Source organism: Lissotriton helveticus, chromosome 3_1 (assembly GCF_964261635.1).
Source record: "Lissotriton helveticus chromosome 3_1, aLisHel1.1, whole genome shotgun sequence".
NCBI classification, from domain to species: Eukaryota; Metazoa; Chordata; class Amphibia; order Caudata; family Salamandridae; genus Lissotriton; species Lissotriton helveticus.
The window spans coordinates 1,799,762,544-1,799,778,735 of NC_136061.1; the positions used below are offsets into that span (position 1 = coordinate 1,799,762,544).

Genomic DNA, 16,192 nt, shown 5'->3' on the forward strand with positions numbered 1-16,192 from the left:
GGATCTCGACCCTCCTGATATAGACAACTTTTGCGCGAGGTAGTTGGGTGCCTTGTGGTGCACGGCCGAGTTTGTCATTACTGCAATTTTTTGCTGTATTCTGGCTTCAAAAGGCAGCCATTTTAGAGATTTTAAGTCTGGGGATATATGCGAATGTTTTCTTGAGCCAGTAATGAGTCTCGCGGCAGCGTTCAGGGAGGCTCTTAGGGGTGCTGTTGTGGAAAGCGGGAGTCCGCTGAGGGCCACAATTCCGTAGTCTATGCGAGGGATGACTAAAGCTTGTACAGCAGTTTGGAAGTCTTTGGCAGGGAGGAAGGGTTTAAGTTTCCTCAGTGTGTTGATTTGAAAATTAGCCCCTTTTGTGGCTTTGCTAACGTGCTGTTGCATGTTGAGCTTGGCGTCGACTGTGATGCCTAGGGATTTCGCTGAGTCCACGATAGTAGGTTGGACATTGAGTGCTGTTAGGTTATTGAGCCAAGTTTGGGTGGTGGAAGTTTTCGCCGGGGGTGAGATGAGTAGGAACTCAGTTTTCAGCGCATTTAGTTTGAGGTGATTATCGGCCAAACAAGATTGAGTGTTGCTAAGTGTGGAATTCAGAAGTTTGATATCTTCCGGGGATTGTAGCTTTAGGTAAAGTTGTGTGTCATCGGCGTACATATGGAATTGAACATTGGATGCTTGGAGCAAGGTGGCGAGCGGTTCCATGACGAGGTTGAACAGTGTGGGGGAGAGGGAAGATCCTTGTGGAACACCTAGATCTGCAGGCACCGGTTTAGATAGCACATTGTCGATCTTGAACTTCTGCGACCGGTTATGAAGGAAGGAAGTAAACCATTTGAGAACAGTTCCCGATAGACCCATTCTAGTGCTTAGCAGCTCCAATAAGTTCTCATGTTTGACCGTGTCAAATGCTGAAGAGAGGTCAAGAAGGATGAGGAGGCAGGACTCATTGCGGTCAAAGATTTGGAGGGCGTCATCAATTATGTGTGTCATAGCTGTTTCCGTGCTATGTTTCGCTCGGAAGCCTGATTGGTGAGGGTTGAGGAGGTCAAATTGGTCAATGTGTTTTGTTAGTTGGAGTTGGACACATTTCTCCAGCAGTTTGGCCAGGGTGGGGATATTGGTGATGGGCCGGTAATTGTTCAGGTCAGACGGGTCAGCTGTGGGTTTCTTGAGTATAGGTGTGACTTGCCCCACCTTGAGGGAGTCTGGGATGAGACCTTGTTGAAGGGAGCTGTTGATGATTTTGGTCCAGAGAGGGAGGAGCAAGGGGATGAAGTCTTTTACTGCATTAGCAGGTAGGGGGTCTGTGAGGTGATTAGAGGGCTTCAAGGTGCAGAGTAGTTTGTGTAATGCTTCTTCCGAGTAGGTGTCGAAGTACAGCCAGGATGCCTTGTTTTTAGGTTGAATGTTAGACATTCTGGTGTGGTTGGGGAATCGGCTTAAATCCATGACGAGGTCGTTTCTTATGTTGTCGGTCTTTAGCTTAAATAAAGCAGAGAAGGCTTCACAGTGTGGGGTGTCGCTTGTTGCGTTGTTTGATTGTAAGGGTTGTGTCTTTGTTTGAGTCTTAATTAGTTCGAACAGTTTTCTTGGCCTGTTTTTTGCTTGGTCCAGCTGACGGCTAAAGAAGTCCGACTTTGTGCGCTTTATTTTCCTAAAGTAGGCATTTCTCTTGTTTTTAAGCGTTTTTAGATGCAGTGATGAGGGGTCAGATCTCCAGGTACGCTCTGCCATTCGCATAGTACGCCTGTCGTCATTGAGTCTGCCATCATACCAGGGGTTAGAAATTTTGTTGGAGACTCTCTTCAGTTGCAATGGAGCGACTTCATTGACTATTGATTTCATAGAGTCAAGGTAGTGGTCGGTCAGTGATTGAACATCCGAGACACCTGAAGGGGGAAGGAGGAGACTGCCGATGTGGGGAGGCAGGGTAGTGGGGTTAAGATTCTTCATGTCCCTTTTCCAGGTTTTGGATTTGGTGGGTTGAACCGGGTTAGGTTTAACTTTTTCGTTAATAAATAAAGGTCACACTTTGGACCAGGTCTTTTCTACAAAACCAATAAATATGTCTCCCCCGCAGCCTGTCCTGTGGTCTGATCATTTTTTAATTAAATTTGCGCTGCTCTCCACCACTATATTTCGGACGAGGCCTTCTATAAACATTGTGAGGACCTCGCGGCCTTTCCATCTGATTTCTGCCGACATGCTATCCGAAGCTCTTCTCAGTTCCCCCTGCCAATTTTCTGGCAATGTGGAGGAGGATCTTGCTCTCTTCCAAAACTGGTTCTCGACCAGATTGGAAGTATTAGCTCCGGAGAAGAAGACTAAATCTACTGAGAGACGCAGCTCCGCTCCCTGGTTTACTCCGCATCTAAAAGCTCTACGTCAGGAGTGCAAGAAGGCGGAAAGGGCCTGGCGGCGAGGCTACGATTCAGCTGAGAGATTGCGATATAGAGTGGTGACAAGATCATACCACAGGCAAATCTGGGTCGAGAAAAAGGAGTTTCTGGAGCGAAGAATAGATGAGGCTGACAATGCGAGTAGAGAGATTTTCAAAATTGTCAAGGACTTTACGTCTCCCTCCTTATATACCCCCTCTCACACGCACTCAGAAACTTGGTTTAAGCAATTGGCCGAGTTCTTTGTGGATAAAATTAAATCTATCCAGGACTCCCTCCGTCCTGCTTGCTCTTTGTCGGCTGTCAGTTGTCGCTCGTCCTTGCCTCTTTTGGATGGTGTTGGGCCTATTATGTCTGAATTTCCTCCTATGACCCTTATCAATTCTTTGGACCTTCTGTCCAGCTTGAAATCGGGCTCACCGCTGGACCCTTGTCCGGCGAAGTGTCTGGGGAGAGTGGCGTCAGCTGTTAACATCTTGCTGAACCCACTTCTTAACTCCTCTCTGTCCACTGGTGTGGTCCCTCAGCCATGGAAACGTGCCTTGATCCTACCACTGATCAAAAAGCCAAACCTTGACCCTCTCACTCATGCCAACTACAGGCCGATCTCTCTCCTCCCGGCGCTGGCTAAAGTAACCGAGAAGCATGTACATCGGTCGATCTCCAATTTCATCGAAGAGAACGACCTTCTTCATATGTCTCAATCTGGTTTCCGTGCGAATTTCAGCACAGAGACTGCTCTTCTCGAGGTTACCGATGCCATTAGGGAGGTTTTAGACTCTGGTGGTAAGGCCGTGTTGGTTATGCTTGATTTGTCGGCGGCATTTGATACTGTCCCCCATGAAGGCCTCCTGTTAAGGCTCTGGGAAATCGGTGTTGAGTTGGTTTAAATCCTTTCTGACCGGCCGCCGGCAAATGATCTGGGCGCCTCCTTTTTCCGCTGATATGCCGCCGCTAGAGGTGGGGGTACCTCAGGGTTCCATTCTTAGCCCCATGCTGTTTAACATCTTTTTGGCCCCTCTGGCGGCGGTTGCGGAATCCTTCGGCGCCCAGATCATATCCTATGCTGACGATACCCAGCTTCTGTTCACATGTGACAGAGGCGGGATTTTTGATGGCATACGGATTAGGGACTGTCTCGAGGCGGTTTTCGAGTGGTTCCGCTGTCAGGGTCTTAAATGCAACTCCGACAAATCGGAGTTGCTTTTCTTTGGCTGCACTCCTGTTTCCAACTGGAAGGCCTGGTGGCCACAGGACATGTTTCCCCCGGACACTGCCTCTGTGAAGGCAAAGAATCTAGGAATTCTGATTGATTGTGACCTATCCTTTTGGCCCCATGTCATCGGGCTCTCAGGGAAATGCTTTGGCATTCTCAGGATGCTTAGGAAATTTCTTCCTTTGCTGTCACTTCACCACAAAAGAACCATTGTGCAGGCATTAATAGGGTCGCGTTTAGACTATGAGAACGCCCTCTATTTGGGTCTACCCAAATATCTTTTGACCCGCCTGCAAGTGGTGCAGAATTCTGCGGCCCGAGCTATTTTCGGACTTCCGAGACGGGCCAACGCTGCTGAGCTATTAAGAGCTTTGCATTGGTTGCCCATCTCTAAGAGGATCCTCTTTAAAAGCCTCACTCTTGTTTTCAAAGCCCTTCATGGTTTTGGTCCCAAGTATATCGGGAAACTTTTTTCTTTTTACCAGCCTAGCAGGGCTCTACGTTCTGCTTCATTGGCCAAAGTGGCTGTGCCGGTCATTAAGCGCTCCAGAACTGGAGGCCGGGCTTTTCGTTACCTGGCCTCGCGGGGCTGGAATGAGCTCCCTTTGGCTTTAAGAAGGGCAAGTAATCTTCTTGTTTTCAGGAAGGAATTAAAGACTTGGCTCTTTTCTGTATAGGGTTTTCTATTTTGGTTTCTTCTCTTCTTTCAGTTTTTAGTTGTTGTGTTTGTTACTCTGCATAAGTTTTCTTCGCTAAAGCGCCGGGATGCTCCTTTGGAGTAGCCGTGCGCTATAGAAGAAATAAATAACATAACATAACATAACCTACAAGGTCATCGGACTGGACCACCAATACAGACCTGGAGGAGTAATCGCTATAATTATCAAGGATCAGCCGCCTCCATATTGTCCCTTGACGCAAGAATGGGCTTCGACTCGGTCGAATGGCCGTTCCTCTTTGCAGTCCTCCACCATTTGGGGTTTGGGCCCAAATTCTGCTCCTGGGTCCCATTACTATACATCAACCCACTCGCACATGTTGTAGCTAACGGGCATATCTCCCGGGAATTCTCTCTGAGACGCGGAACGCTGCAGGGCTTCCCTCTGTCGCCAATCCATTTCGCCTTGGTCCTAGAACCATTAGAAGCCTGGTAGGAGCCTCAGGAGGAGCTCCTGGTTTAGGGATTACCTTTTGGTAGATATCCCTGTTTAAACTGCCCCACCGGCGTGCAACCTGGATCCCACTGCACAACGCTACTATGGCACACATCTAAAGAATACATTGGAACCTCTCCTCACCTGATGAGCTGCTCTCCGTGATGACCAAGCTGCACAGCTGCGCTGCCTCGACTGCCAGGAATTTAAACTGGATAGGGGTCTTGTCCATACAGGACCAGGTAGGACAAATTCAATAGATTTTAAAAGACAGGCACCTGGTCTCGATTTTGTCTTGCTACTTTTTATTTGAGTAGACTACGTCCCTAAATTACTTAATTCATAGGCACGTGTTTGCTTTATATATTTATAACATTTTCTTAATGAATTATGAATATATCAGCATATCCAAGTTTGACACACTACATAAAATGAGTTAGTCAATTTAAAACAAATAAACACACTTCGTATGCACCCAAGGGTGTCATAGAAAATTCTAAACGATAAAAATGCAAAATAATATACACACCATTTCGTAACAACAGTACACTAGTTCTATTTCCACAAAAGCTGTCCTTTACGAGAATTCAATCACAATATGCTGGGACTGTACTCACAAGGAATATTTATCAAAGAGTAATCACTTTATTTTACGGGCGCACCAATCAGATGCGCACTATTAATTCTATACCCCTTTGTGAGTGCTAAGCCATATGCTATTAAATGGTGAAAGCCGACGCATTTCTAAACTCAGTTATGATTTGGCTGAGTTTTCATCAGGGCTGGACTGTTTACCTGTCAAAGAAAAGGAAATGGAATGATTGGGGGACCTTCGTTTTCCAAAACAGTCTTACTGAGTATGTTTCCTTTAATGGTTACCTCTGTTTGGAATAAGGCTCAGTTTCTGACTGCCAGGAAGGCATCCTGTCCATCGCTATGCACCCAGGGCTCTTGGTTTCACTCCATCGATGTCAGATTGTGCTAGGGACGTGTCACCGTGTTCCGGAGTAGAAAGTGCGGGTGATATGGAGATGCTGACCGAAAAGTGCCAGCAGACCCGGACACCAAAAAGGGTGGACACCAGGCGCTATGACTGACCCCAGCCCGAGCAGTGCTATGGTAACGGACCTGTCGGTCAACCTTTGCACTCTCGTCGGACCACAAGTCTGCCATCCCCGAATGCAGGTCAGACCGGGAGGTCCGCTGCACACCTCCCTGCTTGTGTGGCAAATTCCAGCGGGAGTGTAAGGTGGCAGAAGCGGATCGCACCCACTGCCCGTCTACCCCAGAGATCCGTCTACCCCAGAGATCTGACCTCGGAGAATAGAGGAGTGAAGTCCGACCTCGGCAAATAGTGGAGACACGACAGGAATCAGTCGCTGGGCGAGGGGGAGCTCCTGAAGTTGGGCGCCAGACTTTAAAATGGCATCCGGCGGTGACAATATGAACCAGGAAGCTCTGCATTGCACCCTGGGTTCCGAATGCCATGAAGGCTGAATAAAGAAAAAAGATACTGAGCCCCATCTTGAGCGACCCGCCCATGCAACAACTGGTTGAGTCATGAAATGCTTTCTTGCATAGGACTGAAACCGAGAGAGCTATGCCAACGTTTCCGAAGAGCTGCAAAGTAATCATAAAAAGAGGACTAACAGAACCCCAGCAGCGGCCATCTTGGCATGGGCATTCAACCAAATTCCCTCCCAACTGCCCCTACTACACTCTAGGATGGCACAATAACAATATCTATTGTAAATGTTTTTCAAATCTCTATGGCCATACTGTTGAGCTAAGAGAAGCAAGGCATCATCTGTCCTACTGTTGAGCAACTCTAAGTGAGGCAAGACATCATCTATCCTCAGGACGCCAATTCAACTCCTCAACACCCCCAGGTCCAACGACAACGACACTTTAAAGCGCGATAGTGCACCCTCACCCCGCCCACAGCAGCAGTAATTAGGCCACCCTGCGAATTAACCTCAAGCCCCACCCTCACTCGAGTTCACTGCAGGCTGCCTACCGGGTGCTCCCCCTCCCTCTGTCCCCAGTCATCTTGCACTTCTCCTCATTATATCTAGGAATCTCCGAGCCTACTCCCTCCCTAAGTAATCTCCACATGGCTCCACCCCCCCACTAACACCTTCCTCTCCAGACAATGCAGTGCGCAACAAGGCACAGCTGACCCCTGACATACCCATCCCAATAACCCATCCCGAAACCCCCCTATCCATCCCGCCTGACCCTCCTTCCCCTCATTCAAAAAGATGCCAACCTACTGTAACTCCCACCAGACCACCCCATCAACCCCCACCCAACATCCACCCTCCAACCTATAACCCCACGGCCCCTGCTCCTTCTCCCTCATCTACCCCCAACCTCACGCCTAACACCACTAAAATCTTCAAACACAATCTACTCAAGTGACACCCTGAAACCCTCATAGCCGACCTCTACCACAACTTCTCCGAAGGCAAGACTAAAACTGACCTTATCTTTTACACCACCCACCAAGCCAAATGGAGTAATAACCTAGCTAACCACCTGCGAGTTACCAAAGCCACTAACATCCCCCACGGCCAAAGACTAAGTATCTCCAAGTCTCCCCCATTCCCAATTAACGCCACCATAACTCTATACAGAAATGGCAAAGTCTTGGTCCAAGCCAACGACTTCAATCTACACCAATTTGAACTCAACTTTCCCAAGCTGCGAAACTCCATCCTGACCCCAGAAAGACCGGACTCCAATCTTACCCCTAGCCCCCAACTACCTAACTCCATAGACTCACCCCCCTCCCAGGCAAGATTGCCCTCTACCCCACACCCCCACCCCCCAACCACACCTCCCACCCCAAAAACCAGCCCCCTGCCCCACCACCTCAGCCCCCCAAAATATCCTCCCCAATCCCCCTACTCACACTAACTCGAGCACCCGCCTAACCTACCCGTGACCCTTGGACAAAACCACACCTGCTCTCTCGAGAAATACCCTACACAATCCCCCCCACCACCGCCTATCGGAAGACACACGCCTCTCCACTTCACCTAACCCTCCCAACCCCAGACCCCCCCGCCCCAACCTACACCCCCAACCTAACCCTTCCCCTCCCCCTTACCACAACAACCCTCATAGCACCTGTCGCAACCAACAGACTCAGTCGGTTACGCCTCCCAAACCCACTCCTCCCCATACCCCTGAGACAATGGAGGTAATAAATTAGCACCTCACAAGCATTGAAAAACAACTCTACTCCCTCTTACCTCTGTCCCCGACTCACCTCTGAACCATACCTGAAAACCTGTCCCTACTTCACAGCCAATTCAACACTTTCACCCATGCCATCAACAAAATCCTTCTCAACACCACTGCGCCCTCCCCCCCCTCCAAACATTTAATACTCCCCTCCCTCTCAAACACCAGTGAGCCACCTCAACAGCCTAATCTCAAGACGCCCAGCTGACGCTCCTCCCCTCGCAACTCCCAATGCCTCAGACCAAAAAGAACGACCCTTGATATGTCTCCGAGAGAGGCATTGACACTCGCTAAAACCTATGACCCCAGAGAAACCCAACCCCCCTTCTAACATCCAAGTAATGACCAGTATAGGTAGAGACAACCCCCAACCTAGGCCCACTAAACGTTCCTCCCAACGCACAACCATCCCCCAAGTTCCCCCCTCCCCCCAAGCCCATTCTAACAGCGACATGGTAAACTGCATGCTTATAAATTGCAGATCCGCAGCCAAGCATGCTATAGAGCTGGCTGATGCCATACTGAGTAACAACACTGACATTGCGTTCCTCACCGAAAACTGGCTCAATGAAACATCTTACCCGCTCCTTGACCTCCTAGCCCCCCCTGGCTTCTTCATCATTAAAAAAGACAGAATTGGTCAACGTGTTGGCGGCATTGCAATAATCTAAAAGAACAGCATCAACATAGTTGAACTCAAAACTCACTCCTTCTCAACCTTCGAATACCTTAACACCATCATAATACGCCTAAACAACAAAGCAACAAAATGCCATCTCATCTACCACTCCCCAGGAAATTCTCCGGCTTTCAGTGACCAAATCCTGGACCTACTAACTCAGTGCTCCCCAGCAAACTCCGACAACATCATCCTGGGTGACTTCAACCGCCCTTGCAACAATGAAAATGACACTGTTATACAGTTCCTAAATGAACTCCTTCTCACAAATGAGCTCACCCAACACTGCAAGGGTCAAACCCACAACAAGGGCCCTACCTTAGATGCTATCATAGCCAAAAGTGAAACTATAACCATAAATACCATTCTTCCAATCGACTGGTCAGACCACCACATCATCCTTCTCAGTATTAACCAAACAGTAGCTCCACCAATCAAGTCTCAAATCACCCACCAATGGACTAGATATTTCAAAGACATCCCCCTCCCTGCCCTTCAAGAAACCATAACATGACTGCTCCCAACCTGCTCGAACAACCTCAACACGGTTGAGCACACTACTCTGTACAACAGAACAATGACAACTGCCCTTGACCAACTAGCCCCCTAAAACTTAAAAGAGTTAGAGACATCCTCTCCCGAGCCTGGTTTCATAACGACCTTAACTCCGAACGAAGAAAAGTAAGAGCCGCTGAGAGACTCCAGAGAGGGAACACATCCCCAATCCACCACTCCCAACTCAGGAAAGAACGCAGTAACTACAAAAACACATAATCAAGGAGAAAGCCTCTTTCTTCTGGAATGCACTAGACAAAGCCAAAAATCACCCCAAAGAACTTTTCAACATAATTCAGAGACAGACCTCCAAGCCCACCAAAGCTAACCCCCCTGCCTCCAAACTTCAGTGTAACAACCTGGCTAAATGACAAAATCTCCAATATAGAGCTCTCCCTAGACCACCACCCTCAATCCCAACACAGTAAATCCGCCCCCCTACTGAAACCTCTCCCATCCCCAGCTCACAAAACACTCACAGAAGCTGAGACCGCTCCTCTATTGACACCCAAAGTCACCCCCACCCTAGTCCCCCATCCTCTCCTAAGTGGTGGAAAGACTTCAACCCTCTCTCCGAAGAGGACATTTCTAATGTGATTGATAAATCCAAACCCTCCAACCATTATGCAGACCCTTTACCTGCCTCCTTAGCCAAGAACCTCAACCCCACTGTGGACAAAGGTTATCAACAGCTCTCTAAGCAACGACTGATGCCCAACTGCCTCAAACTAGGCCAAGTCACCCCCCTTCTGAAAAAAACTGATGCCGACCCAAATGACCTAAAAAAACTTTAGGCCCATCACCAACCTCCCTTTCCTAGCCAAAATCCTGGAGAAATGTGTTCTCTCCCAACTGAACCAACACCTGGAATCTAATAACCTACTCGACTCACACCGATCCGGGTTCAGAAAGGGATGCAGCACAGAAACCGCTATACTGAGCATTACAGACGACATTCACAACTCCCTTGACTCCAACAGATGCTGCCTCCTCGACATATCAGCTGCTTTTGACACAGTTGATCACAACCTACTCTTAGACGCCCTACAAAAAACATGTCTGAGCTGATGGCAATGTTCTAAATGGTTCTCCTCATTTCTACATAACCACTCACAACTCATAAAAATCAAGAGCTCAATGTCCGACACCTCCCCCTCAACTCGAGGTGTTGCTCAAGGCTCAGTCCTCTCCCCCACACTCTTCAACATTTACATGGAACCACTCACTGCCATTCTAAAACAAGCAAGCATCGCCTACCATCTCTATGCTGACGACACCCAGCTGAACCTCGAGATCTCTTCCATCAATGACATCCCCCGCCTAAACTCCACTCTTTCAAAAGTAGAACATTGGCTAACTCTCAACCACCTCAAACTCAACCAAGAAAAAATCGAAATCCTTGTCTTCTCAAATCACGAGCAACCCCCTCAGATCCAAGATTGGCCAAACAACCTTGACTCCCTAAACTGCAAATTCACTTCAGCAAACTCAGTCAAATCACTAGGGATCTCTCTAGACCCAAGCCTCAACATGAGTTCCCACATCAAATCCACAGCAAAAGGCGCCCTCCACAACCTAAAACTCCTCAACAAAATCAAACCTTTCATACCCCCCAATGACCTAAAAACTGCAACCCAATCTCTAGTTCTGTCCAGATTTGACTATGGTAATGCCACTCTAACCAGGACAGCAAGAACACATACAGACCCATGCGAGCCACCCTAAACACAGCAGCAAGAATGGTCTCAGGGACCAGGAAATATGACCACATCACCCCTGCCCTACAGGCCCTAAAATGGCTACCCATCGAAGCACGCTGCGCCTTCAAAATGGCCTGCCTCGCACATAAAGCCTTGCTTACAGGCAAACCCGATTACCTGCTAAACTCACAAAAGCTGGTCAATCAAGAAACCTAAGAAGCTCCAACTCGCTCCTATTATTCCCCCCAAAAAAACATAAACAAAAAGCCATTTCCTGCTCTTTCTCTGGGAATGCCCCCCAAAAATGGGACTCTCTCCCTACTCACATCAGGACAAATCCCTCTTTCATGATCTTCAAGAGACAACTAAAATAATTTCTCCTCAACCGCCATCTCTATGCATCCGGCCAATGACCTCATTCTTCTTGGTCCCCAATATCCTTGATGATTCTCACTGTACTTTATTGTTTATGTTTTTCTTTTTTATGAATGCTGTAAAGCGCTCTGATACCCCCGGGTCTTGTAAGCGCTATATAAAACTCTGAAAATAAAAAATAAAATAAAGAAGAGACCCTATTATCCACAGACTTTGCTGGGTGGAGGGGTGGAAAGACTGCATATCCCTCTATGAGGACGACATTTTGGTAAACGTAGCGTCCCCCAAACGTTCCCTCCATAGACTCCTAAACATATGCGAAGTATACAGGACAGTTTCCGGGTGCACCATCAACTGGGACAAGTCCGTACTGTATATACAGTAGAGAAGTGTGGCTCAATGGTTAGAGCGGCAGACCCTGATGCAGTAGTCTGGCCGAGACCAGGGTTCAATTCCCGCCTCGGCGGGTCTCAGGCTCAATTTCCTCGGACCTGATAATTCTCGCCTCGGTGCCTATTCTAATCATGAGTCCCACTCTGCACCTCTGGGCAATAGCTTGCTTAATCTCTACAACGGCCCCAACAATGCTGAGGATGCCTGACTTCACCTTGGGGGGGCCCAGGAGTGGGCTCCTCACAGGGAAAGTTCAGGAAGGGTTCCTCGGCGGTATTCGTACAAGCGCCTAGATGCCTACGGGTAGTCGTGCGCTATACAAGTGCGTAATCATTTCATTTAATTTCATTTCATATATCCTCCATGGGCTTCCTCCATTATTACGAAGGGTTGTACAGTAAAAATGGTCACAGACAGCTTCAAATATTTAGGGATTCATGTCACGTCCAACCCAGGCGACTTCCTGGCGAGAAATCTCCAGGAACCACTGCAGAGACTGCAACGTGACGCCAACACTGGAAATCAGTGCCGCTTACCCTCCTGGGTAAGGCAGTGCTTTTCAAAATGATGGTACTCCCCAGGTTTCTCTATGCCCTCCATAACACTTCCTTTAGAGTGCCTGCATCCTATTTTAAATCAATAGACTCAGAGGTCAACCATCTCCTATGGAATGGGAAACCTGCCAGGATCGCAGCATCATTACTGGTCAGAAACTGGCATGAAGGCGGTATTGCACTACCAAATGTCCAGACATATTACTTGGCCGCTCAATTAGCAGTGGTTAATCAATGGGTCCATTCGCCCCATACCGACCCCGTGTACGGAATGGATAGGCATGCCCTGGGTACGGGAGGGTTCAATCTGGTGCTCTATACCAAAAAGCATAAATTAGACTTACTACGACCAACTGCGCACAACGTCCATGTTTGACACGCAGTAACACAATCCCTGGGCTTGGACAACAAATTTACGCAACAAACGCCACTATGGAGCACAGGCAAACTAGGCATACTGGGCAAGAGTAAGGGGTTTCAGAAATGGGATGCAATACAGGTTTCCTGACTAGGCAACCTCTGGAAAGGAATACAAATCATCACATTGCCAACTTACAAGCACAATACGAAATGCCCCCCACTGAGTTTTTTCGCCATCCGTATCAAACACGCATTGGAGGCCGCCATCCCACTTTACAAGATCCTTCCTGAAGCCTCTCCATTGGAGGACAGACTCCTGACATACCACATGGACAAGAGAGCGATCTCCCTCACATACCGGAAGATCATCAACAATCAGCTAGACCATCTGCAAAAGTTGTGGGTACAATGGCAGACTGAGGTGGGCGAACTGGACGACACAGATTGGCAGGAGGTGATAGAATCCCTGAGGGTGGTTGCGATTTCCTCTAGGCTACGCCTTATACAACCGAAAGTGCTTCACTGCACTTACTTTACTAGAGTGACATTATACAAGATAGGGAAAATCACTGATCAGTTCTGCCTGCGCCAATGCGGTGACGTAGGCACCTTTTACCATACACTTTGGGAATGCCCGGTAATTAAACTGTCTTGGACGGCAGTAATGAACACCATTACCGAGGTTAGCGCTAGTGCTGTTCCGCCTGAACCCAAGCGATGTCTCCTGAACATCTGGGAACTAACAGACATGAATCACATAGCCCAAGCCCGGGCAACCCTTGGTATGATGATAGTAAAGCAAAATGTGGTCAAGCATTGGGGGGCAGCTGTTACCCCACTCCTTGAAGACTGGTGCAGGGATATGGATATGGTCATGACGGCTGAAAAAGCCATATATGTTCGAGGAGGATGCCCTAAAAAATGGGAAAGAATGTGGGGTAAGTGGAGTAACTTTAGAGGAGGTATATGTGCCCCTCTGACAATGGGTTCAGTCTCAGACGATGATGAGTGATGGAGAAGTGGGTTATTCAGTATAAACTGTACAATGTATTCCAGGTGTATGATGTACATACGTTACCGACGAAATATGATGGAAACTGTATTCATATGAATGCAATAACCAGCAAATGTCAAAGTTGCAAGTCTTTATTCCATACAATTGTTTTTTAATTAAAAAAAGGATACCATCAGCTACAGCACCAACTCAGAAACTAAAACCGACTACATGGAACACCTCTACTTCAATCAATCAACCAATCAATCAATCAATCGGGGGTTTATGTAAAACTGATACTCACCTTTGAGGGTCTCAGAGCGCTGAGGGGGGTGGGCGGTGGCTGGTTGCCGATCAATCTGGGCACTGGGGTTCAGTCGAAGAGACAGGTCTTGAGATCCTTCCTAAATTTTCCAGGTCTTGGCGGTGAGGTAGGAGAAAGATCTTCCTCCTGTTCTAGTCTTGTGCTCAGGGCCATTCGGGCTGAGCGGAGGTGTCTGGTGGGTACGTGGAATGAGAGGCAGTGGTTCAGATATGCTGTTCCTGCATCGTGGAGAGCTTTTTAAGGTATGTGTGAGGAGCTTGAAAGTGGTTCTTTTGTTAACTGGGATCAATGGAGTTATGGTGTGTGTTTTCGGTAATGTGGCTGCAGCGGGAGATATTGAAGACCATTCTGGCTGTGGCATTTTGACTGCTCTGTAGTTTCCTGAGGAGTTTCTGGGTGATGCCAGTGTAGAGTGCATTGCCATAGTCGGGTCTGCTGCAGATGAGTGTGTGGGTGACTGTCTTTCTGGATTCTATGGGGATTCATCTGAATGACTTTCAAAGCAGGAAACACACGTGGATGTATGATGAGGATACAGTGTTGAACTAGCAGTTCATTGTGAGCGAGTCCAGTACGATGTCGAGGTTTTGTGCGTGGTCAATAGGGGTGGGGGTTCCCAATGCAGCAGGCCACCAGGAGTCATCCCAAGCTGAGGGATTGGGTCCCATGATGAGGACTTCCGTCTTGTCCTAGTTGAGTTTAAGGTAACTGTCTTTGATCCAGGTGGCAACGGCCTTCTTCCCGCTGTGGAAGTTATTTCTGGTGTCTGTGGGCTCAATTGGTGATGGAGAGGATCAGCTGGGTGTCATTGGCGTTGGAGACGATGTTGAGTCCATGGTTCCTGATGATGGCTGCGAGAGGGCCATGTAGAGGTTAGGGCTGAGGGAAGAGCCCTGGGGAACTCCCCAGGTGATATCTGTGGGCAGCCGCGGGCCGTGGAGGGAGTTACGGTGGGGCAGGGAGGCGGGGAGGGGGAGGGGCTGGGTGGAGGGTGCTAAAAACAGGCATATGGATCATTGCAGGTAAGTACACAATTTAATTATTAAAACGAAATTCGTAGCGCGCACAGCATTGCTTTTTGCCATGCAGTGCGCGCTACGAATTTCGTTTTATTAATTAAATTGTGTACTTACCTGCAATGATCCATATGCCTGTTTTTAGCACCCTCCACCCCGCCCCTCCCCCTCCCCGCCTCCCTGCCCCACCGTAACTCCCTCCACGGCCCGCGGCTGTCTGTGGGTTCTAAGAGGAACGGAGGTAGTCTGACTCACTGTGCTTGACCGGTGAGGAAGGAGTAGATCCAGTCCAGGCCCTTGTCACGGATGCTGGCATTGTGGAGTCTCATGATTAGGGTGCTGTGGGAGACAGTGTTGATGGCAGCAGAGAGGTCCAGAAGAATGAGGGCTGTGGTTTTGCCCCAGTCGAGGAGGGAGCGTATGTCATTGGTGGCGGCGAGGAGTGTGGTCTTGGTGCTGTGGTTGCTTTGGAAGCCGGATTGGGAGATGCCAAGGATGTGGTTCACTTCAAGGTACTCAAAGAGTTGGGTATTAATGGCCTTCTCAAAGGCCTTAGCAGGGAAGGGGAGCAGGTAGATGGGTCTGAAGTTTTTGAGGTCCGTCGGGTCGGCAAATGGCTTCTTCAGCATGGGGTTGATCTTCCATGTTTCCAGTCATCTGCAAGGTGGCGGTCTCAACGGAGCAGTTGATGGTGCGATGAAGCTTGGGGGCAATGGAGGGCGGGAGTGATCCAGCAGGCTTTCTTAGATGTTGCTTGCCGGGTGCTTTCTTGAGGGGTGCCAAAGTATCGGAGCAGTTGGAGATCCATCAGTGGAGGTTGTGTGCTGAGGTATTAGTGTCTGCAGATATCGGCGGTGTGGTAGTGCTGAGAAAGGTGGATGAGATGTTCTATGATGACCATGTTCCAGCTACGGTCGGGGGGGACTGGCAGAGAGGGGAGTGGTATATGGTGGATTTGGTAAAGGCAAAGTGCAGGCAATGATAGTTGGTCCAGAGGAGTTCAGTGATGCGACTTTAGGTGATGTTTTTGTGGCAGAGAAGACTGGGTCCAGCGTATGTCCTGCTGCATGGGTTGGAAAGGTGACTTGCTGCTCGAGTCCTATGTTGGCAAGTTTCTTCAGAAAGGATGCGGTATTCTGGTCATTGTGGCTGTCCAGGTTAAAGTTGAGTCCCAGAGTAGGATGTATTCAGTGGATGCGAGAGACTGGGATGCGATGAAG

The 16,192-nt window shown here is 48.6% G+C and overlaps 1 protein-coding gene across 1 annotated transcript in view; it reads left to right on the plus strand.

Moving 5' to 3' along the window:
- LOC144823827 (uromodulin-like) overlaps positions 1-16,192 on the plus strand; it is a 442,286-nt gene that overhangs the window by 330,665 nt on the left and 95,429 nt on the right. The gene's annotated exons all lie outside the window — the stretch shown is intronic.